This window comes from Mytilus californianus, unplaced genomic scaffold (genome assembly GCF_021869535.1).
Source record: "Mytilus californianus isolate M0D057914Y unplaced genomic scaffold, xbMytCali1.0.p SCAF_8, whole genome shotgun sequence".
In the NCBI taxonomy this organism is placed as follows: Eukaryota; Metazoa; Mollusca; class Bivalvia; order Mytilida; family Mytilidae; genus Mytilus; species Mytilus californianus.
The window spans coordinates 56,464,354-56,488,959 of record NW_026262734.1 but is presented as its reverse complement, the minus strand read 5'-3'; the positions used below and the strand labels follow the sequence as shown (position 1 = coordinate 56,488,959).

Here is a 24,606-nt window from a genome sequence, read left to right as displayed (position 1 = left end):
CTGTTTTCTGAACATTATATATCTACTATAAGACGTTCTATAGGTTCCCCTATTGTTTGTTTTTCATGTATATACTATAGGGCGTTCTACAGGATCCCCTGGACGGTCTATAGGATCCCGTATTGTTTAATAATTGTGTATCTGCTATAGGACGTTCTATATTAAACTTACGTTGATGTTTACATTGTAGGTCATTTATCCACAATCTAGAGAGCTTCTGTATTTGAATCCTTTAGGCGAGCAAAAGACACATCAGGACCAATATTTACAGAACTGGTTGTATGTAGTGTAGATCATTTTGTGCATTTCGACGAAAAAAAAGAGGTTTTACAACCAGATATTTACTTTAAAGCAACGGATACAATTTATACGAAAAACGTCTGACAGTGGCAATGTTGTTTTTAAACCAAAACAATTATTTCTCCAAAGTTGTAATGTTGATGTTAAGTTTAGGGGTATTTATCAATTTTAAAACAATTTACAGTGAAATACGAGCGATGATAACATTTTCATTTTTCCAAATCTTAGGTTATTCATATCTGAAAGACACAACAGGGGAATCAGACGCAATCCATCTTTCAGTCTGAAATGGAGTATTGTTACCAGGAAACACAGAAAACAATTAGATTCCTCATCATGCGGAGTTTTTACGTTGAAGGTAATATACTACATCTATTTCAGTTTTAAAGTCAGGAATCAGACCTATGTTGGTTGGCGTCTGCTTGACTTGTAGTTCTGTGTTTCTGTTGCCCCGTTGTTTTCCTCTTGTAGTTTTTGTGTTTACTTTGGTTTAAGTTTATCGCCTGGACTAGTTTTTCTCTTAATCGAATTATGGATATAGAACAGTGGTATTCACTACTGTTGTCTACATTAAAGGGATATAGAAATATAGATGATTCCAACACTGCATCAAGTGTATTACGATATTTCTCTACTCGAAACAGTTAAATTTTCATATACGATATACAGTGGCAGAATCTGTTTCTCGAAGGATTTTTATAAGAAATTTAAACAAAGTTTGACCTTTCTTTATAAAGATCAGCAAAAAGAAATGTTCTTTATATGTGTCTGTTTTCATAACGTCATTCTGTGGATTCATTATTATTCGTTGGATACCAATTTTCGTGTATTTCGTGGGTACAGATGAACCACGAAATTAATTATTCAACGAATTACAAATTTCCTATAGACTTGTATACACATTATGGCTAAACCACGAAATTAAATATCCACGAACATGTAAGTTTTTCTTAATCCACGAAAATTGGTACCCACGAAAATAAATGAATCCACAGTAATAGAAAATTTGGAAGAAAGCAAGATTTTGATGCCATAGAAATTCGACCAATCATTTGCCGAGAACAAATTTCTCTCTGTAGAGACTAGAAATATTTTTCTCACACCGGTCGGAAAATGTAAAAATACAAAAATATCACGAATATTAGAAGAAGAAAAAACAATCCTTACATTCGTTTGAAAGTCAGACTCTGTTACTTTTATTCACGGTGTACTAAGACCAATTATTCCTATTTTGGTATCGACCAAATATTTAAACATTAATACATGTATTGCAATTTCTTCAGAAATTTATTTCAAAAAAATGTTTGGTTGATTTAACCCGTAAAATATGTACACCTTTATAAATCTCGTCTGAGGAACATGCTTTATAGCTCTGCTTACAAGTTTTGGTGTCAACATCATCCTCTTTGAATTAAATATTCTCGATTTATACATTTTCCAGTTTGCAGAACATGTTCTTACAGACAATGACTTTATGTTTGACTCTTCAAAAAGGGCTATAAGAGTATCAAGACACATCATTGGACAAGTTCTTGTTGATAACAGTGGTAAGTGTTGTATTTTCTCGACATAATTATATTAAAATGCATTATAAAGTCAGGAATGTGACAACTGCTTTCCATTCGTTTGATATGTTTCAACTTTTTGTTTTGCCATTTTATTACATTTTCATTTAGATTTTTTCCTTTAAGTTCAGTATGGTTATTTTACTTTATAAAACCCAATTAGAAAAAAGTTTCATTTTTAATTCATGATAAGAAAAAGACTTCCATACCATATGAAATAATTCATTTATATGTCATTAATTTCAAATGTTCGTCTACGGTCATGAATTATTGTATTCATATGTCCACAACTAATGTAAAAATATCGATATAGCAATTTAAAGTTAAAGTTGAACATCTAAGAGGTTCCTTTACTTGATGTTAATTATCATGAGATTTATTAAATTGTCGTAATAAATGAAACGTTCTTATTCTAGTTAAATGATTATCACAACAACAGCAACCCAAGGCTATGCCCCCAAGACCTTAACCCAGGAAACCGAAATTAAAGGTAAAAGGATTCATAATACAATAAAAATGTACAGATAAATGTAATGGTTATTGACTTTCAGTGGGATATTGCCTAATTAATGCTGATATTATTTATCATAGAGTATCTGAATTAAAAATTAAAAAAATCTACGCCATGTTTACAAGACTCATCAGAGACACTCAAATCAAAATAATTCTAAGTCCAAATAAAGTATAAATTTAAGTTGAATAACATTTACATTGAAGAACGATAGAAGGTGGTCTTGTGATAAAATAACATTGGTTATTTTGTGGAAATATCATGACAATTGACAATAAACAAGGTACACAAAATACAAATAAACATAAATGTACACATGGCAACAAACAGCATGAAATTCACTGGGGTTGATCCAGATTATTTACAGTAAATGCTTCTCAATTACACCTGTTATACTGTATTTCTGTGTCTTTGTACCTTTAAACCTTATGAATAGATTTTCAATTAGATTTTTCATGTATTCCTTACACATTTAAATTAAGGAAAAGGGCATTGAAACAGCTTCATCATCATGCACACAGGACATCCATTGGCTATTTATATCGGTGTCAGCAAAGGTGAGTTTATCTCATGATTATATATGTAACTGTATTCAGTTCTTCAGGGATACATTTTTTTATATGGTTTATGATAGTAATTGGAAACATATTTTATGTTTACCTATCAAACATTGCTTTTTAAGGATTCCCGTTATTTATTATTTAGACCATATCGAGTTTACCTTGTGGCTTTCAGAATCTTGACAGATTTTAATTTGGAAGACCTATATTTCTGTTTTATGCATATGTATATAATTTGTTTAAAATATAACTGATTTTATAAGCGGCTGTAATACAAGTTAGAGGTTAAGCTAGCTTTACAACCAGGTTTAACCCATCATTTTCTGCAATGGAATGCCTGTACTAAGTCAGGACTATGACAGTTGTTTCCATTCGTTTGATAAGTTTGAGCTTTTTGTTTTGCCATTTGAGTAAGGATTTTCCATTTTAAATTTTCCTTGGTGTTCGGTATATTTGTTATTTTACTTATTACAGACATGCTTACAGTGTCAAAGTCTGACAAGTGCCATGTGTGATGATTTTGATACAATGCCAATGACTATCACCAGAGGATTCTCATCTGCGAAAGGACAGAACTTAGCAACATTGGTAAGCCTTATGTTTTTGCTATACAATTTGTGCTACAAATGTGGCATACTTGGAGAGCAACATATATACCTAGGATACGATATATTTATGTCCTGTTAATTCATTATTTCCTTTAACTCATTTCATAATCATAATCTAATAGTTTACAAAATTAAGACAATTTTTCTTCATGGGTTTAAATGAAAATTTCACTATTAGTAGCTAAAGTGACATTAAAGAAACCAAATGATTCTAAATTCAGTAAGTTTAATTATGTTATCCCTTTCAAAGGGGGGGGGGGGGCATATTGTTATTGTTCGTTTCTTTTTTTTTTCATCATCTTCTTTTTCCCCATAACTTTATTGTCCCGGCAAGTTCTCGGAAAAGGATAGACACATTCATCTTTATGGAATTATGGCATAATGTAAACCACCATATAAAGTTGTGCTTTTTAATAAGGGGATGGTCCAAGATGGTCGCGATTACTATAAACTCTGGTCAACAGTATTTTTTATGTTTTTTGTATATAATTCTAGTATGCCTGAGCATAGAACCATGATATTCAATATACAAAGTAGGTGTCAACAATTTGTATGGTCCTCAGAACTACATAGCAGTAGGGAGTTGTGTTATTTTAGTATGGATTTTTTTTCCATATTGCTGACGTAAACCTAGCAATGGCAAGGTCGTCTGGCAACTTGACAACAGTATGACATCCGCCATTGCTCGCAATGGCAATTATAGTTGTTTTCGTATTCTTTTGGATTTGTACAGAAAAGAGAAAAGAAATTGACCCCGTCTTTTAATATCACATTCCGATATATTGATGATGTAATGTCTCTTAATGATAATAGATTCTGTGATCTATGGCAAGCCGTTATACTATTTATTCTAACTTCAAGATATCTCATATAATATAAAAGATATTTCATATGATATATTAGATATCTGTCTCATATAATATATGAGATATCTAATATAATATACAAGATATCTCATATAATATATAAAATATCTTATATAATCTAGTTTTTATAAGATATCTTATAAACTTAAAAAGATAGCCTATATACTTTATAAGATATCTTATTAATTTTATAAGATATATTATATAATTTAGAAGGTATCTTATAAACTTTAGAAGATATCTTATGAAGTATATAAATTATCTTATAATCTTTGGAAGATATCTTATAAAGTATATAAGATATATTATAGAGTTTATAAGATATCTTATAAAGAAAATTATAGTAGATATCTTATAAACTGAAGAAGATATCTTATAAAGTATATATAAGATATCTTATAAAGTATATATAAGATATCTTATAAAGTATATATAAGATATCTTATAAAGTATATATAAGATATTTGATAAAGTTTATAAGATATCTTATAAACAATTTTTAAATAAGATATATTATATACTTGATAAGATATCTTATATACTTGATAAGATATCTCAAACAGTTTATAAGATATCTCATATAGTTTATAAGATATCTCGTATAGTTTATAAGATATCTGATTTAAAACATATAAATAAGATATCTTATAAAAAAATATAGATAAGATATCTTATATAGTTTATAAGATATCTTATTAGAAAAATATATAAGATATCTTATAGATTATATGAGATATCTTATAAACTATATAAGATATCTCATAAACTATATGAGATATCTTATAAAGTTAATTAGAGATCTTGAAGTTAGAATAAACAGTAAAATGGCTTGCCATAGTGATCACTTACATTTAATATATAGTTAAATTATTGAAAATAAAGATACTTCCGACACAGATAAATCTGTTTCATATTTACACCTTTTTCTTGAAATGACTACTGATGATAGGTTAAATACCAAAAGTGTGTCGGAATTCATATTTGATATTCTTCCGCAGTCATAACAACCTTTCATTATTACCGGACTGAACAGGGTGTCGTATACAGTGCAGGGAATATTTACCCTCCCCGAGCACCTTATAACACTCCCGGTTTTAGTTGAGTTCGTGTTGGCTCCTATTTATTTATAGTTGTTGTGAATGTCTTTTGGTTTTATGAGTCTTTGTTAACTTCTTTGTTTTGATAGTTATATTCTTCCTTTAAGGGCATTAGTACTGGAAAAGATTGTCTGAGGTAGGGACATTGATAAGATTTTAAGATAATTGAGACATTGTTTGTGATTTTATAATGAAAGATCATTTGTTTTACTTATGTATTTTTTCTTATACAGTTTGATGTCCACGTCAAACACAAACTGAAAGAGGTCATAGAAGTGCTAGGTGAGCTTTTCATAATTTAAATTTTCAAACGTTTCACACTATTGAGTGCTTGCTTTGTTTAAAAAATGATGCGACATTATACCACTTTACACAATATTGGTAGATCATATATGAATGAAAAAAGGTTTAATAGCTTTTCAAATAAAAACTTTATATTATCGTTATGTATCATATACTTTTCAACCATAAATAGAATGAATAACAGCTAGCACAAATATCCAAAGAAATGCCGTACTTCGACCTATACTTGTTAACTTTAAATACATTGTGACTTGGATGGAGCGTTGTCTCATTGGCACTCATAGTGTCATGATGATACAAATTGTCATAATCATTAAAATCATGCACGGTCCTTTCCAAATCAAAAAGATCTCTAGAATTTTTAAGATATGTAAACCAAAGTTAGTTATAACTTGAATCATGTTTTTCAAACACATAACACAGATACAAAATTAGTTTTGCAAATACCAACATGACCAATTAACAGTGATCATAAATAATAAACATATAATTATTAATTATCTAAAATAATAAACATTTAATTATTAATTATCTAATTATAAAAAAAAAAATCATTTAAACATTTTTTTTATGATAATAGAAATATTTTGATAAATACATCTTAAAAGCATCTAACAATGTAACCTATATTTGCAAAAATAGGGCGCGATTGTGTGGATTGCAAATGTGTAGCGTTCGAACGTGTTATGAGTGTGAATGGACCCGATACTTTGAATTTCTATGTCGATACAAATGTACAGATATTATACCACCATAATATAAGGCTTTATTGGGAGAATTAAAAAAAGGGTTGAAAATGCAGAATTATGTAAAGTTCCTATAGGTATAGGAAGATGTGTTCATTTTGTTATAATTTTTATTTCTAAGACTTGTTTTGTTTTCTTTTATTTACACTGAGTACACACATTGTAATCATATAAAATAATGATTCCAGCTAAAAAGCACCCATTGTTTTGCAAGTTGTCCTAACCTTATAACAATCCAAACATTGAGGTGTGCAATTCCCCAGGAACTTTCTGTAGTTCCTACGGTTCAATCTGAACACCCTTAAGTCTTTTTGTTGTGACCTTTACATTTTTTTGAAAGGGAAATATTAATGCACCATTTTCAATGCTAATACACAATTCTATCTAGTAAAAAATCGTTTAACAAATTGAAGAGTATTTAATTAATACAGCACAAATACATTATACTACTTTATTATTTAAATTTTTATTTATGAAGTAACAAGTTTTGAGTTTTACACTGCTTCACCAAAAATATATGGACTTAAACAGTATTTGACTAAAAAGGCTTATAACATTTGTTAGGGTAGGCATCACAATATTGAGAAGGTAGCGAAGGCAGGAATCAGAACTATATCTTTTGTCGGTATATATATTATAGTATTATAACCAAATACACCAGTGGCAAACCTGCTTATTGTGATACTTAATGAAGTTAAAATTGTCCTGAAAAATTTCGAGGAGTTGGGTGTTGATGTTGGATTTTTTTGTCCTTTGTACTGTACGATTTTTTTTGTGATTTCTTTTACCTGTTCAAGAATACGAATATTATTACGCAAATTCTGGTTCTAAAATACAATTTCAAATATTTAAAAGAAAAATCACAACATTTTTTACGGTTGTGAAAATATTAAAGTTTCAAATATTTATATTCATGCAACACATATTAGTTACATTTACCACAATCAATTTTCTTTTTCATTGTAAGTTAAAATACATTAGCTTTGATATACTGTCCCTCAAACTATTTGATAAATTGCCGAATTTAAGTTTATTCCATTTCAATTTCAAAGACTTTTTTGTAAAGGATAGGTAAGCCTCTTAGAATACTTATCATTCTATGCTACATATGTAAGTAACATATTTGATATATAGTTTCACTTACGTTTACATGCAGTTTATTCACATAAGAATGTTATTAAAAATTTTCCTTTTCATGTTTTAACATGTCATCTCATTGATGTAAACAATCGCCATATTGCTTTGTGACGTATTGGAATTATTAAAAAATAAAATCTTCTATTCAATTCTTAGAATAAATATACTGAAAAATACTTAATATGGATTGCCTATCTAGTCTACACAATAAAAAAATTGAGATTTTTAAAAGTCCACTTTATCTACGTTTGTACCACCGTACAGCCAATGTGCCTATTGAGAGTATATATATATATATATATATATATAAAATGACTGAATAATAGCCAACGATAAATCTTACGGGGCGATGGATCATATAAATATGATACAGTACACTACAAAATATAATATATAACCAGTCTAACAGGGTACAACATCACCAAAAAATGACAATAAACGAACAAATGTAACTATAAATATTTCGGATAACAGATATCCTTCATCAATATGAGCACGATGTAAAATGAATCAGATAAATCTATTCTGATTATTAAACTATAGCAATCTTGAATTCTATACAATAAAAAAAGTGAAACAGTTTCACCCGAACATCATATGTAGAGACGCTAATGATTTTTTTAAATTTCCAAAAAACGACTCAAAGACATGCCTGAAATGAAAATAGTAATTATAGATATGAACTGGCACAACTTTAAAATTCCAAAATGACGTCAGTTAAGATGTTGTAACAACTGCGTGTAAATACATTCCCAAAAGAATTTAAAACATAGAATGAGTCACTCATTTTCCCTACCATCGCTCATTTTCCTGACATCATTTGTTTCCAGTTACTCCGGCTTCCTTACTTGACTCTTACAGTTTTAAGGATTCTTTTGGAATTTTTGGAATTTTACTAGTTTAAATACCAGGGTTCTTTTCATTTGGTAGGGATATACAAGTACGCATCCACGTCCAACTTTTAACCTTAGCCCAAATTTACTATTATTTTTTCTTTTCATTATAAAACTGCTATTTATTTGGAATGATAAAAACGCAGCCTCTGTTTGTCGTATTTCACCAGCTTATATCGATCAGTGCTGTTCTTTTGGGAATGTATTTACACGCAGTTGTTATAACATCTTAACTGACGTCATTTTGGAATTTTAAAGTTGTGCCAGTTCATATCTATAATTACTATTTTCATTTCAGGCATGTCTTTGGGTCGTTTTTTGGAAATTTTAAAAATTTATTAGCGTCTCTACATATGATGTTCGGGTGAAACTGATTCACTTTTTTTATTGTATAGAATTCAAGATTGCTATAGTTTAATAATCAGAATAGATTTATCTGATTCATTTTACATCGTGCTCATATTGATGAAGGATATCTGTTATCCGAAATATTTATAGTTACATTTGTTCGTTTATTGTCATTTGTTGGTGATGTTGTACCCTTTTAGACTGGTTATATATATATATATATATATTATATAGCAAACTTGAAGATTTGAAGTTTTGCGAAATACGAATTATCATTTTCACATTTTTATAGGATGTCTCAGAATATGAACAGTGGTACAAGATATTTCAAAGATGTTTTGTTTGTGGAAGCTGAAATCTTAGTTGTTTCTCACATCAAGAAGATAACTGTACCTGAAGCTGACAGGTTACTTCATCCTTTGCCGAGTTTGAAACGCTAATTCATATAACTGATAATTAACTGATGGATACTTAATGATGAACACAATGAAACATGTGATGGTTTTTTATGTGGTTTATTTGTTTTTAGAATATTCGTTAAATAGAACTACTGATTCAAATTTCAACCATATTGTAATTTTTAGGATTTCCACGAAAATACTCTGATACACAAATACAAAATAAGGTGTATGAAGGAAAACATGTAACCTTTGTCAATGATTTCTGTCAACCGGCCGAGTTTGTATGATAAAATATTATGAAACATGTAATAAAAGTACGAATCATATTAGTAGATATAAGCTGTATCAATTTCAGTGACTCACTTTATAATTAAAAATAATTTAATCAGATTGTTTGTTTTTTTTTCAAATTAAAACCTTTTGTTTTTGTCGTGTATCGTGCAGTGTTTTAGAAATAGAATAAATACATGAATATTGGATCAAAGCTTTATATCCAAATAGGTTGTGGTTGCAGTATTTTTTTCAATAAATAGTAGAATTATGTCATGTATTTTGCAATTCTGTTACAAATGAGTAATCTATTCAAACGAAGGTGCTTTCTTTATTTTACTTTAATAAAGAATTGATACATATTGTAGTTGATTAGTTTCACAAAGGGACAACTTTTCATAGTAAAACAAAAGGATGTGGAGTAAATGTACATGGGACAAAATCTCACAAAATACATAGAAAGGATACAAATTATCAATAATCCGGTTTTTAGGCATTTAAGCTGCCTTATGCGAGCACCCTAGATTTGTGTTCTACCCAATAAATGCTGAAATACGTGTTATTATCTAGCTGGCTATTATGTTATTTATAACTAATTGGACATTTTTTTTAATACTTTTATTTCTGGAATACAAAAAATATGACCAGAAAAACCTTAAATGATCGTCGAACTACCCAAAACTGTTGAAGTTGCACATAGGAAGTAGTGCTCAATAGAAATCCGTACGTAGTTTATTATCCCCTGTGCTTTTGGCTACGATGTCAAAGAACAATTGTATGAAATATTTCATCGCCGAAAATCGGTAATTACAAGTCGTTTATATTTCCCAAATGGCAAAATGCGCAGGAATATTGTTCATGTACAACAAATCTCTATGATAGAGGAAATAAAGTTATATAAGTGGGCGGTAATTTTTAACTCATCTTGCCAAATAAGGTGGTTGTTATTTTATGAATGAAACGAGGTCATGAAACAGGTGCGGAAATCGACGTTGATGGGATGTTTTAAGTAATGTGGACAACTCGTCCCCGAGACAAGTCGGACCGAATCCACTCAAACCGTCTAAGAAGACAACTTTGACCGTTTGTCAGATTTACCTAGGGTTTCATATAATATAAGACTAATCCACTCAAACCGTCTAAGAAGACAACTTTGACCGTTTGTCAGATTTACTTAGGGTTTCATAAAATATAAGACTAACATGTCTTGTGGAGCCATTAATCTTTTGTTTGTGCATTGGGGTTTATTTAGGGGTATTTGGAGGGGCCTGAAGAAGGGAGGGTTTACTATAGAACCCTATGGGATTTTATTTTTTTTAAATTTTCAAATGACTATTTCTCGAAAACAGTATGTGATAGACACATGCAGTCTTTAGTAATGAGAACAGGACAATAATAAAAATCAACCAAAATATAGGGTGAGTCCCTGGGGGTCATCCTATCCCCATTCAATTTGAAAATGTATTTTTATCTTGTAAACTGTCGAGATCCCCACCCCTAAACAATATATATACTTTTACGGGACGATAGAAGAAATCAAATGAAAATAATTTGGGGGAGTCCCCGGTGTTGTCCCACCCCCTCCTGTTTAAGAACTTGGAAATGGTCGAGATCCCCACCCCTAAACCATATATATTCATGTATGGGACAATAAAACAAATCAAATGAAATAAAGGGGGAGTCCCTGGGGTCACCCCACCCCCTCCTGTTTGAGAACTTGAAACGGTCGAGATCCCCACCCCTAAACCATATATATTCATGTATGGGACAACATAACAAATCAAATGAAATATATGGGGAGTCCCTGGGGTCACCTCAACCCCTCCTGTTTGAGAACTTGGAAATGGTTGAGATCCCCACCCTAAACCATATACATTCATGTATGGGACAATAAAACAAATCAAATGAAATATATGGGAGTCCCTTGGGACAACCAACACCCTCCTGTTTGAGAACTTGTAAACAGTCAAGATCCCTACCCCTAAACCATATATATTCATATATGGGACAATATAACAAATCAAATGAAATAGATGGGGAGTTCCTCAGGTCACCCCACCCCCTCCTGTTTGAGAACTTGGAAATGGTCGAGATCCCCACCCCTAAACCATATATATTCATGTATGGGACAATAAAACAAATCAAATGAAATATAGGGGGAGTCCATGGGGACACCCCACCCCTTCTTGTTTGAGAACTTGTAAACAGTCAAGATCCCCAATCCTAAACCATATATATTCATAAAATTGAGAATGGAAATGGGGAATGTGTCAAAGAGACAACAACCCGACCATAGAACAGACAACAGCAGAATGTCACCAACAGGTCTTCAATGCAGCGAGAAATTCCCGCACCCGGAGGCGTCCTTCAGCTGGCCCCTAAACAAATATATATACTAGTTCAGTGATAATGAACGCCATACTAAACTCCAAATTGTACACAAGAAACTAAAATTAAAAATAATACAAGACTAACAAAGGCTAGAGGCTCCTGACTTGGGACAGGCGCAAAAATGCGGCGGGGTTAAACATGTTTATGAGATCTCAACCCTCCCCCTATACCTCTAGCCAATGTAGAAAAGTAAACGCATAACAATACGCACATTGAAATTCAGTTCAAGAGAAGTCCGAGTCTGATGTCAGAAGATGTAACCAAAGAAAATAAACAAAATGACAATAATACATAATTAACAACAAACTACTAGCAGTTAACTGACATGCCAGCTCCAGACTTCAATTAAACTGATTGAAAGATTATGTCTTCATCATATGAATATCAGGCACAATCCTTCCCGTTAGGGGTTTAGTATCATACCATCATAACATATATGAGAAGAACATAACCCGTGTCATGCCAACAACTGGTTTTTAAATAAATGTGTTTAGTGCCGATGCAAAGACCCTATAAGTGAATCAATATTAACGCCAAAATATGCAATCTTTAATGACCTGACAACAGTATCGTAACTATATCCCTTCTTAATAAGTCTATTTAAAGGTTTTGTTAGCTTCAGAGGTGAATACTGACATTTTTGTGCTTTATAAAGAATATTTCCATAAAAAATTGGATGTGAAATACCTGAACGTATAAGAAGTCTGCACGTTGAGCTATATTTACGAATGATGTCCTTATACCGATGATAAAAAAATTTAGTAAATGTTTTGACTAGTTTGTGATATCGAAAACCCTGGTGTAATAATTTTTCAGTAATACATAAATTTCTCTCGTTAAAATCTAAAACATTGTTACATACACGAGCGAATCGTACAAGTTGAGATATATAAACACAGTAAGATGGTGACAAGGGAACGTCACCATCTAAAAATGGATAATTAACGATAGGAAATGAAAAATCATCTCTTTTATCATATATTTTAGTATTAAGCTTTCCGTTAATGATATAGATATCAAGATCGAGGAAAGGGCAGTGGTCATTGTTAGTATTAGCTTTATTTGAAGTAAGTTCAACAGGATAAATTTCTTTAGTATACACACTGAAGTCGTCATTATTGAGAGCCAAAATATCATCCAAATATCTAAAAGTATTATTAAATTTGTGTATCAGATGTTGTTTCGATGAGTCTTTATGATTTTTGTCATAAATTGTAACTCATAGCAATACAAAAAAAGGTCCGCAATAAGTGGTGCACAGTTAGTCCCCATTGGAATTCCGATAACCTGACGATATACGGAATCTCCAAAGCGAACAAAAATGTTATCTAGTAAAAATTCAAGGGCATATATAGTATCAAAGCATGTCCAATTGACATAGTTTTTTTTGTTTATTGCTACTAAAAAATGACCTAAAAGAGTTTGAACATATATATTCACATTCTGACTTTTTAAATGCCCATTTAATTAGGTGTGTGAATTTTTTCTTAATGAGAATGTGAGGCAATGTGGTATATAGGGTAGAAAAATCAAAACTTTGAACAGATTCAAAATCACCAATATATGCATGTAATTTATCAAGTACTTCCAACGAGTTCTTGACACTCCAAAAGTAATTAATTCCACTATTTTCGAAGGCCTTATTTGAACAATTTATTATCAAGTTTTTGATTGAACCAAGTGTACTGGTAAGAAGAATAGACAATTTAGTAGTGGAACAATGGCTTGAATGTATGGGACAATATAACAAATCAAATGAAATATTTGGGGAGTCCCTGGGGTCACCCCACCCCCTCCTGTTTGAGAACTTGGAAATGGTCGAGATCCCCAACCCTAAACCATATGTATTCATGTATGGGACAATATAACAAATCAAATGAAATATATGGTGAGTCCCTGGGGTCACCCCAACCCCTCCTGTCTGAGAACTTGGAAATGGTTGAGATACCCACACCTAAACCATATTTATTCCTGTTCATCATTTCAAAAAGATTTGAATGACATACAGGGTCAATCTCCTAGGTGTCACATATGCATATCACTTTACTAGACCAAACCAATATGAACTGGACTTTGCCTAATGTCAAGAGACCATGGGAATGACGAATTATGGGGGCTTTGTTTGGGAGACTTTGTAACGGCATCCTGTTACAATTATTTCTTGTTATATATTATAAAATTTTATTGATGCAAAAAATGAGTCTAGGTTAATTGAATTTACTTTAATTATTTATTAATTTATTTCTGGGCCTATAATATTTTTCATTAGTGGCTCATTTTAAAGGAAACATATAAATCTTTCAAGCAGTGTAAAGCCCGAGAATGTTTGACCAACTGTTTTAATATCACGTGTCATTTTATTCCAAACTTGATATGGAGTAACATCATGCACTTGGGGGTGAAGATGGGGGTCATTTACATTGATATATGAGTTGCTTTTTAAAACCTTGATGAAATATTAATCAATTTGCCTTAATAATCAATTCATTTAATGAACATAAATGTACAATATACGAATGTTTAATGTTTGTTCTTTCAAATCTTTTCAAAAAATTGAAGCAACACTGCCACAGTTTTCATAATTACGTTTCCTTTGGTTTTTGGTTAACTGCCTACAGCGCTTACAGTGCTTTGATTTTTTATTCCTGTTCTTCATCTTGACAGTCGATTTATGGTCTTCAACAATGAACGAATCATTCATACCCTACAATGAGGTCAAGACGGCCCCCAGCGTCCACTTAAGCAGTACTTTTGATAAAAAAACACAGTTCACCTTCTTGCTTCCCTCCCGCCTCGTAGTGCCAACTTGTGCGATGCTCGTGTACAAAGATTCTTCAGACAAAAGCACCAGGGATTCCTGAAAAAGTACATGCTTAAACATGTCCTTCTAAGAATACAATTACCGATGCTCATGTGAAACCAGAAAGCAAAGTGAGTTAAAATTGCAATTCCAGATGATTTTACTCAATTTCTCGGCAGATTGTCCTATCGGATCCTATAGAACGTCCTGTAATAGCTATATCATATACCAACAGCAAGATATCCTGTAGAACGCCCTTTAACAAATTCATAATGTAAAGATAAATGGGGACCCTGTAGACCGCCCCGGGGATCCTACAGAACGCCCTGTAGTAGATACATTATAAACAAACAATAGGGGATCCTATAGAAAGCCCTATATTAGATGCACAATTTGCAAACAACAGGGGATCCTGTAGAGCGTCCTATAGTGGATACATTATAAACAAGCAACAGGGGATCCTATAGAACGGACTATAGTAGATATATAATGTTCAGACAACAGGGGATCATGTAGAGCTCCCAAGGGATCTTGTAGAACGCCCTATAGTATATACATGAAAAACCAAACAACAGTGGATCCTATAGAACGACTAGATATATAATGTAGAGGAAATAGAGGAAAAAGGGGATCATGTAGACCACACAGGGGATCCTGTAGAACGCCCTATAGTATATACATGAAAAACCAAACAACAGGGGATCCTATCGAACGACTAGATATATAATGTTAAAACTACTGGGGATCCTGTAGACCGACAAGGCGGTCCTGTAGAAAACCCGTTAATTGTACAACATAAACAAACAACAGGGGATCCTATAGAAGGCCCTATCTTAGATGCATAATTTTTTAACAAAAGGGGATCCTGTAGAACGCCCTATAGTATATACATGAACAACAGACAACAGGGGATCCTAATGAAGGTCCTATTTGAGATGCATAATTTTTAAACAACAGGGGATGCTGTAGACCGTCCAGGAGATCCTGTAGAACGCCGTGCAGTATATATATGAAAACCAAATAACAGCGGATCCTATACAACGTCCTATAGTAGATATTTAATCTTGAGAAACAGGGGATCCTGCAGACCGCCCAAGGGATCCTGCAGATCACCCAAGGGATCCTATAGAAAGCCCTATAGTATATACATGAAAAACAAACAACAGGGGATCCTATAGAACGTCTTATAGTAGATATATAATGTTGAGAAAACAGGGAATCCTGCAGACCGCTTAAGGGATCCTATAGAACGCCTTATATACATGATAAACAAACAACAGGGGAACCTATAGAAGGTCCTATCTCTGATGCATAATTTTTTAACAAAAGGGGATCCTGTAGACCGCCCAGGGGATCCTGTATAACGCCCTATAGTATATACATGAAAAACAAACAACGGGGGATCCTATAGAACGTCCTATAGTAGATATATAATGTTGAGAAAACAGGGGATCCTGCAGACCGACCAAGGGATCCTATAGAAAGCCTTATAGTATATACATGAAAAACAAACAACAGGGGATCCTATAGATCGTTTTATAGTATTTATATAATGTTGAGAAAACAGGGAATCCTGTAGACCGCCTAAGGGATCCTAAAAGCCCTATAGTATATACATGAAGAACAAACAACAGGGGAACCTATAGAATGTCCTATCTCAGATGCATACATTTTAAACAACAGGGGATCCTGTAGACCGTCCAGGGGATCCTGTAGAACGCCCTGTAGTATATACATGTACAGAAAAAACAAACAGCAGTCGATCCTATAAAAGGTCCTATAGTAGATATATTATGTTCAGACAACAGGGGATCCTGTAGACCGCCCAGGGGATCATGTAGAACGCCCTTTAGTATATACATGAAAAACAAACAACAGGGGGTCCTATAGAACGTCTTATAGTAGATACATAATGTTGAGAAAACAGGGGATCCTGCCGACCGCCCATAGGATCCTTAACGCCCTATAGTATATACATGAAAAACAAACAACAGGGGATCCTATAGAACGTCATATAGTAGATATATAATGTTCAGACAACAGGGGATCCTGAAGACCGCCCAGGGGATCATGTAGAACGCCCTTTAGTATATACATGAAAAACAAACAACAGGGGGTCCTATAGAACGTCTTATAGTAGATACATAATGTTGAGAAAACAGGGGATCCTGCCGACCGCCCATAGGATCCTTAACGCCCTATAGTATATACATGAAAAACAAACAACAGGGGATCCTATTGAACGTCATATAGTAGATATATAATGTTGAAAAAACAGGGGATCTTGCAGACCGCCCAAGGGATCCTAAAAGCCCTATAGTATATACAGGATGAACAAACAACAGGGGAACCTATAGAAGGTCCTATCTCAGATGCATACATTTTAAACAACAGGGGATCCTGTAGACCGTCCAGGGGATCCTGTAGAACGCCCTGTAGTATATACATGAAAAACAAACAACAGTCGATCCTATAAAACGTCCTATAGTAGATATATTATGTTCAGACAACAGGGGATCCTGTAGACCGCCCAGGGGATCCTGTAGAATGCCCTTTAGTATATACATGAAAAACAAACAACAGGGGGTCCTATAGAACGTCTTATAGTATATATATAATGTTGAGAAAACAGGGGATCCTGCCGACCGCCCAAGGGATCCTAAAAGCCCTATAGTATATACATGAAAAACAAACGACAGTCGATCCTATAAAACGTCCTATAGTAGATATATAATGTTCAGACAACAGGGGATCCTATAGACTGCCCTGTGGATCTCGTAGAAAGCCCTATAGTATATACATGATAAACAAACAACAGGGGAACCTATAGAAGTTCCTATCTCAGATGCATAATTTTTAAACAAACGGGGATCCTGCAGACCGCCCAGGGGATCTAATAGAAAGTCCTATTGTATATACATGATAAACAAACAACAGGGGATCCTATAGACTGCCCTGGGGATCCTGTAGAAAGCCCTATAGTATATACATCATAAACAAGCAACAGGGGAACCTATAGAAGTTCCTATCTCAGACGCATAATTTTTAAACAAACGGGGATCCTGCAGACCGCCCAGGGGATCCTATAGAAAGCCCTATAGTATATACATGATAAACAAACAACAGGGGATCCTATAGAACGTCCTATAGTAGATATATAATGTTGAAAAAACAGGGGATCTTGCAGACCGCCCAAGGGATCCTAAAAGCCCTATAGTATATACAGGATGAACAAACAACAGGGGAACCTATAGAAGGTCCTATCTCAGATGCATACTTTTTAAACAACAGGGGATCCTGTAGACCGTCCAGGGGATCCTGTAGAACGCCCTGTAGTATATACATGAAAAACAAACAACAGTCGATCCTATAAAACGTCCTATAGTAGATATATTATGTTCAGACAACAGGGGATCCTGTAGACCGCCCAGGGGATCCTGTAGAATGCCCTTTAGTATATACATGAAAAACAAACAACAGGGGGTCCTATAGAACGCCTTATAGCATATATATAATGTTGAGAAAAAAGGGGATCCTGCCGACCGCCCAAGGGATCCTAAAAGCCCTATAGTATATACATGAAAAACAAACAACAGTCGATCCTATAAAACGTCCTATAGTAGATATATAATGTTCAGACAACAGGGGATCCTATAGACTGCCCTGGGGATCTCGTAGAAAGCCCTATAGTATATACATGATAAACAAACAACAGGGGAACCTATAGAAGTTCCTATCTCAGACGCATAATTTTTAAACAAACGGGGATCCTGCAGACCGCCCAGGGGATCTAATAGAAAGTCCTATTGTATATACATGATAAACAAACAACAGGGGACACTATAGAACGTCCTATAGTAGATATATAATGTTGAAAAAACAGGGGATCTTGCAGACCGCCCAAGGGATCCTATAGAACGCCTTATATACATGATAAACAAACAACAGGGGAACCTATAGAAGGTCCTATCTTAGATGCATAATTTTCAAACAACAGGGGATCATGTAGAACGCCTTATAGTATAAAAATGAAAAACAATCAACAGGGAATCTTATAGAACGTCCTATAGTAGATATATCATGTTCAGACAACAGGGGATCCTGTAGACCGCCCAGGGGATCCTTTAGTACGCCCTATAGTATATACATGAAAAACAAACAACAAGGGATCCTATAGAACGTTCTATAGTAGATATATAATGTTCAGACAACAGGGGATCATGTAGACCGCCCAGGGGATCCTGTAAAACGCCATAATAGTAGCTTCATTATAAACAATTAACAAGGGTTCCTATAGAACGCCCTATAGTAGAATGTTCAGACAACAGGGGGTCCTGTAGACAGCCCAGGGGATCCTTTGAACGTCCTTTAATAGATGTTTTATATCGAGACAGATTTATTTTTTATTCAAATGCAAACCTAGCAATTTGTTTATCAATCAATCCAAAGCCAGAATTTATTATTCAACATCATACATGCTTATTGAAGATGAATTCAGAATTGTCTTTGAGCAACTGTATACTAGGCCCGATTTTTTTAATTATCAAAATGAAGGCCAGATTAATTCGTTTCTTTAAACGCAGACCAGCCCCCCACCACCCCCTCACACTCCCGTAAAGAAAATTTCTCGTGCCTAAGTACGTGCATGTAAGCTACATTTTTTTTCAATTTGCCTACATCAAAGTACTCTTTTAAGCGGATAATAAAAACATTATTAACTCCATAGTATATTCAAAGCCATGGGACCACGTGCATGGGACATTTGCAGGTCTTTACAACACAATTAAGGCACCACTACTGTTTGTCATATATATATGAAATATCATGTATTTTAAAAAGGAATATGTATTTGCTTAAAGAGGGCACAATGATATATATGCTACTGTAATGCGGTACATTTTCCTATTTTTCATGTGATAAAAAAATAAATAAAGCAAATTCACCTGAGTGTTACATGAAAGTTTATGATTTTGCATCGTTTTCTTAGATAGTTTTACATGTTGAGAATATTCTATTTTTAGCATTAGTATTTTTAGAATCGTTTATAAATAGCCTATAAATAGAATATGCATAATTCATGAATCGTGACGTAGGGCGGTCTACGGGATCCCTTCTTCCGCTTACCCTTTGGAAAGAGGTGAACAAGCCTCGTCGAATTATCGATGTCGTCGTCTATAATGGTCATGTTTTCTTTTAATTTGGGTCAAAGGTCAAAGCTAAACTTTCGGGAAAACGCAGTCACATTTAGAAAGCTTGTCGCCCCTACATGCATGCGTTAAGGATTATGTACCCTTGTGTTAATTCAATGCTAAACATATTGAAATTTTATAAAAAAAATCCACAGCTTTTCCCATTGTACTCTCATATTTGGCATTTCGGTGCCTGATAGATTTAGGATTATTGCATGCAGTGCTAGCAATGATTTCTTAAAAACAAGTTTATAAATTTAGATATAGGTTAAAACAAATATAAATATGTACCAATTCAAGTACACCTTCTAGGGTGCGCTCGACTTGAGTGACTCAGCATGAGGTTTTTTGGAATTTAAAGGTTGTTTAGGACTTTTTGTAAACAATAAACGCTAGCACATCATAGAAAAACAAGTGAGTAATCTATAATTGAAATTTTATAACAAAAATCTCTGTTTTAAAGTGTGTGGATTTTCTACAAAAATCTTGGTTTTATTTGCCACAAAATTCCCTTTTTCTATTAAATGCAATGAAACAATCAATAATAATGCTTTGCACGAAGTTTCCCCTTGGTATATGTACAAACTGGCCCATCTCTATTATTCATTATATTTGCTGTTTTGATACTATTGCAGTTTGAAAATTTCGCAATTTACATGGCTACAGAAGGGGTCATAAACCTTAAGAGCAAATTTAAAACCAATCGTTGTTTCGTATATATCAAACAATTAAATACATTACTGTAATTTTATTGTTCTCCCTTTCGCAAATACAATTATGATGACTTGGTCATTATTTGTAATAATTACAGAAAAAATCGATTTCTTAATTTCGAATCTCATTTGTATGATACATGCATGTTTATAGTTAATGTCGATATATAAACGATTCTTATAATTTGTAGGATAACATTGTAAACCATGTATTTTTATTGCGTAGAATTATGTACACATTTCCAATATGGATTAATTTATCGAACACAACAAATGTATAAAGTGGTATTTTCATTTATTCATAGAATAAAACTTGCGTTTTTTTTCAATTTTAGGAAAGAGGTTCATCAAAATTCAATTACATAGATGCTACCTTTGAACCCAAACCATGTATCGGAAAATTTTTCATTTATAGAGCTGATAACAGATAGAACACCATATGTAGACGTAGACTTTTCAGCAAAAACAGAAGACAGAACCGCTCATTAGTTCTGATGTCGAAAGTTCCGGACAACGGCGATGATTTTGTGTTCTAAGAAGACGTTCAGCAGTGGAACATTACTGAAGGCTGATTTTTTTTTCCTGGTTTAATCTTTGTGTGACCAGGTGGTATAAGGCATAGATGAATTGAATGCAGAACGTTCAAATACTTTATTATATACTATAAAGAAGGCAACGACAGATCTTATAATGCTGGCTACGGCTCATAGTGTTGTTTCTGGTGTTACTTAGTATATGTAAGAGAATGATAATCCCTTTCTTCATGAATAAGTACGAGCGTTAGCGAGTACTTATCATGAAGTAAGGGATTATCATTCTCTTATAAACTTAGAATATTGTAAAGTGCTCAAGGCTCAAATGATCTATTCAAGAATTAGTTTCATTGTCAGTGCAATGTTTATAATTGATGCATGACTTCCTTTTTCGGCATGTCATTTATGGATAAGTTTTAGTGATGTGAGGACTTTCTTATCATTTGGGAAATATTTTTAAATAAAATGCGTTATAGATATTAGGTGACACAACAGTAGAAAGAAAAGGTAGGGATTGTATGTTTCCTGATTGTGAGTATGAATGTAAATTATGTAATATTTTAGTGAGGAATTATTCTGTTTTATTTACAGTTTAAATCAATTAATACATTAGAGTTACAACTAAATTTTATTTCAAAGCCAATAATTTGGTCCGGCTTTTTACATCAAATACTGTTTCATTATGTCAGGGAAATGCTCAAAAATAATACCCTTAAAAGTTTTTAATATGTTTAAAATTTAATTCCTGTTTTTTTATCGGAATAATTGTATTGGAAATAACTATTCTCCCCAACCGCTGATCAAGTAATCAAAGTTTTGGAAAGCTAAAGATTTAGGTTATTTTTTATCTGAAAGATTTTATTCCTTTTTTTTTTGCATTGCTTTGGTATTGTTTAATTTTATAGTAATTTGAAGTTATTAATATTTTCATAATAAAATTCACGGTACCAATTTTACTGCACCAGTAAACTACGACTTATTTTGAGATTTTTGTTTGTTTCACAATTCAACTTTTAGTCAGTTTCAATCACTGTGTGATAAATCCTTTCAATCTGATAAATGTGCTTCGGGGCAGTTGTAACTCATTTATAGAAACTCCTTGTTTTGAACTGTAAATAGACCAACATAATAGGATAATCCCTTACTAAGAACATGATTTACATTCATTCTTCACAATTAAGAGGCATCCAATTCTACAATTTCATTGGTCGAGAGTACTTTGCTATATTCTAATTCTGCATTGACAATATAGTTAAAAATTACAGTATATATAGTCAAAAGGTGAACTGTCAAACTGGCCAGAACCAGATAAAACAACTATTAAGAAAAGTAATTTGTCCAATAGCCAGTGGTGAGTAAAAATCAAAGAGCCTAGATAGAGTATTTGGATTCATTGAACCATATAATACAAATATATGTTCAATATAGTAAGATCATTATAATATAGAGTAAATAGATATAAACGAAGTACAAAGTTGGGAATAATATCAAATAGATAATTTGTATATAAATGAACTTGTCCACATTTGCTATTCAGAAGACTAGTGTGTATTTTTACATGTTCTATAAATCTGAGCGAAGCGATCAGCTTTTCAAAAGAAAAGTAGCAATTAATTAAAAATCACAAATTGTCATGTTGTCTCTCCCGGATCAGGAAAATAGTATTTACAAAATCGTACATCGTAACAGAAAAGTTTTCCTTTGAAAACCCAATTTTAATCTGTTCTATGATCTCTTTTTGTGATTTTTGGTAGATGATATGAATGGTTTCAGGAGAAGAGTCGGCAGCATTGTTCTGTTCCATGTAATGGGGAGCATAAGGACTAGCAAACATGTCTAACATCTACGCCATTTGGTCTCTGGTGGAAAGTTGACTCATTGACAATCATACCACATCTTTTTTTTATATTCACCCGCCACATTCTGTATGTGCCTGCCAAAATCATGAACATGTAACTTAGTAGTTGTCGTGAGATTTTGAGTTGGTTTACATGTTGTGATGTCGGAGCCTTTGATAGGTTACTTTACTCTTTTGGTATTAGTGTTAAATGCCATACGGTGACTTATGGTTCCTTACATCCACGTCTTTTGATATTGAAACAGAAAAGTAGAAAAATAATTGTAGAAAACATTAGTTACAATTGACAAAAACATGAGCAGCTGTAATTATTATGGATGATTGGGCATTTTAATACATGAAGCCATGAACAACAAGAGTCATTCTCAACCATTATGTAAATGTGTCATACCATTAAAATCATAGTCAATGATACTATATATTCTAAGGAAGACTGACAAACTATTTAAAGAATAGCACATTTTACCAAAACATTCAAACAATCTGCGAATTAGTTGAACAAAAACTGACTGCTAATTTTACTTTATACAATACTAGTATGTATTATCTTTAAACAAAACATATGTATCTAATAATCACGATATGACGTTACTAATAGGGATTAAATTCAAAATAACATTTTGCCTTCCAATTTTCCTATAGTTTTTATACTGTTACCAGAAGAAATAGAAATATGGTAATTCCCCGATTCCTTACGTTCCGACAGTAAAACAGCTGGTTAAAGTCCGTTTGGCTGTTTGAGATGTATTAATACGCAGCAACGTCCGGTCGGAATAGGGACGTATAATCCAATGCCTCGTATATGACGACTGCCATGCTCTCTGTACTTTGAAGACTCACTACAACTACATGTACTCTCTGATGGATCGGTAGGTGCATGTTGCTAGGAAAATGTCTGCCCTATCAAACATACCCTTATTTTACAGTACAGTGACAGTCGTCTAAAAATCCCGCCCTCATCGCAATTGACACACCTTACAGAACTTACCTGTTGTATGACATATTAATGTGTTCTCGTCAAGAATATAATGAAATAATTGCAAATGGACATGAAACAAGCAACAACCAATCAATCACTCTTTGTATAGCATCTTATTCTTAAGTCTACTGCATGTATAAATGATTTTGCAAGACCAGTCATATTTATATTTAGTAAACCAATGTTTTAGTTTGTCTTATGTAATCAAAAGAACTAGTTTTTCAGTTTGTATACAAGCTTTCTTCAAAGCGTGCATGTTTAGGCATATCAGAAATTAGAAAGAGTAAAAAATAAAACAGTAATAAACCACAAAAAAAAAAAACACGCTGACCAAAAAGGTCGCTTTTTACTTACCAACGTACGAACGCCTGTGCATCGAGAGGTATTTTGGTAATTTTGTCATGCTATTACTGCTTATTGAACATAAGACGAAGTTTGTATATAACTTTATTCATCATTTAATCGTATTCATTAAAAATTTGTTTTATTGAATTTTTATTTTCATGTTTGTAAATAAATCATTGTTTTTCAATTAATA

The 24,606-nt window shown here is 33.0% G+C and overlaps 1 protein-coding gene and 1 long non-coding RNA gene across 5 annotated transcripts in view; one reads left to right on the top strand and one right to left on the bottom strand.

Moving 5' to 3' along the window:
* The window catches only part of LOC127711078 (uncharacterized), a 1,247,322-nt gene that overhangs the window by 501,680 nt on the left and 721,036 nt on the right, over window positions 1-24,606 (bottom strand). The window lies entirely within an intron of this gene.
* Window positions 1,740-2,972, top strand: LOC127711094 (uncharacterized). The gene is made up of 3 exons (XR_007986487.1): window positions 1,740-1,847; window positions 2,282-2,355; window positions 2,859-2,972. It is a non-coding gene; the product is annotated as an uncharacterized LOC127711094 (long non-coding RNA).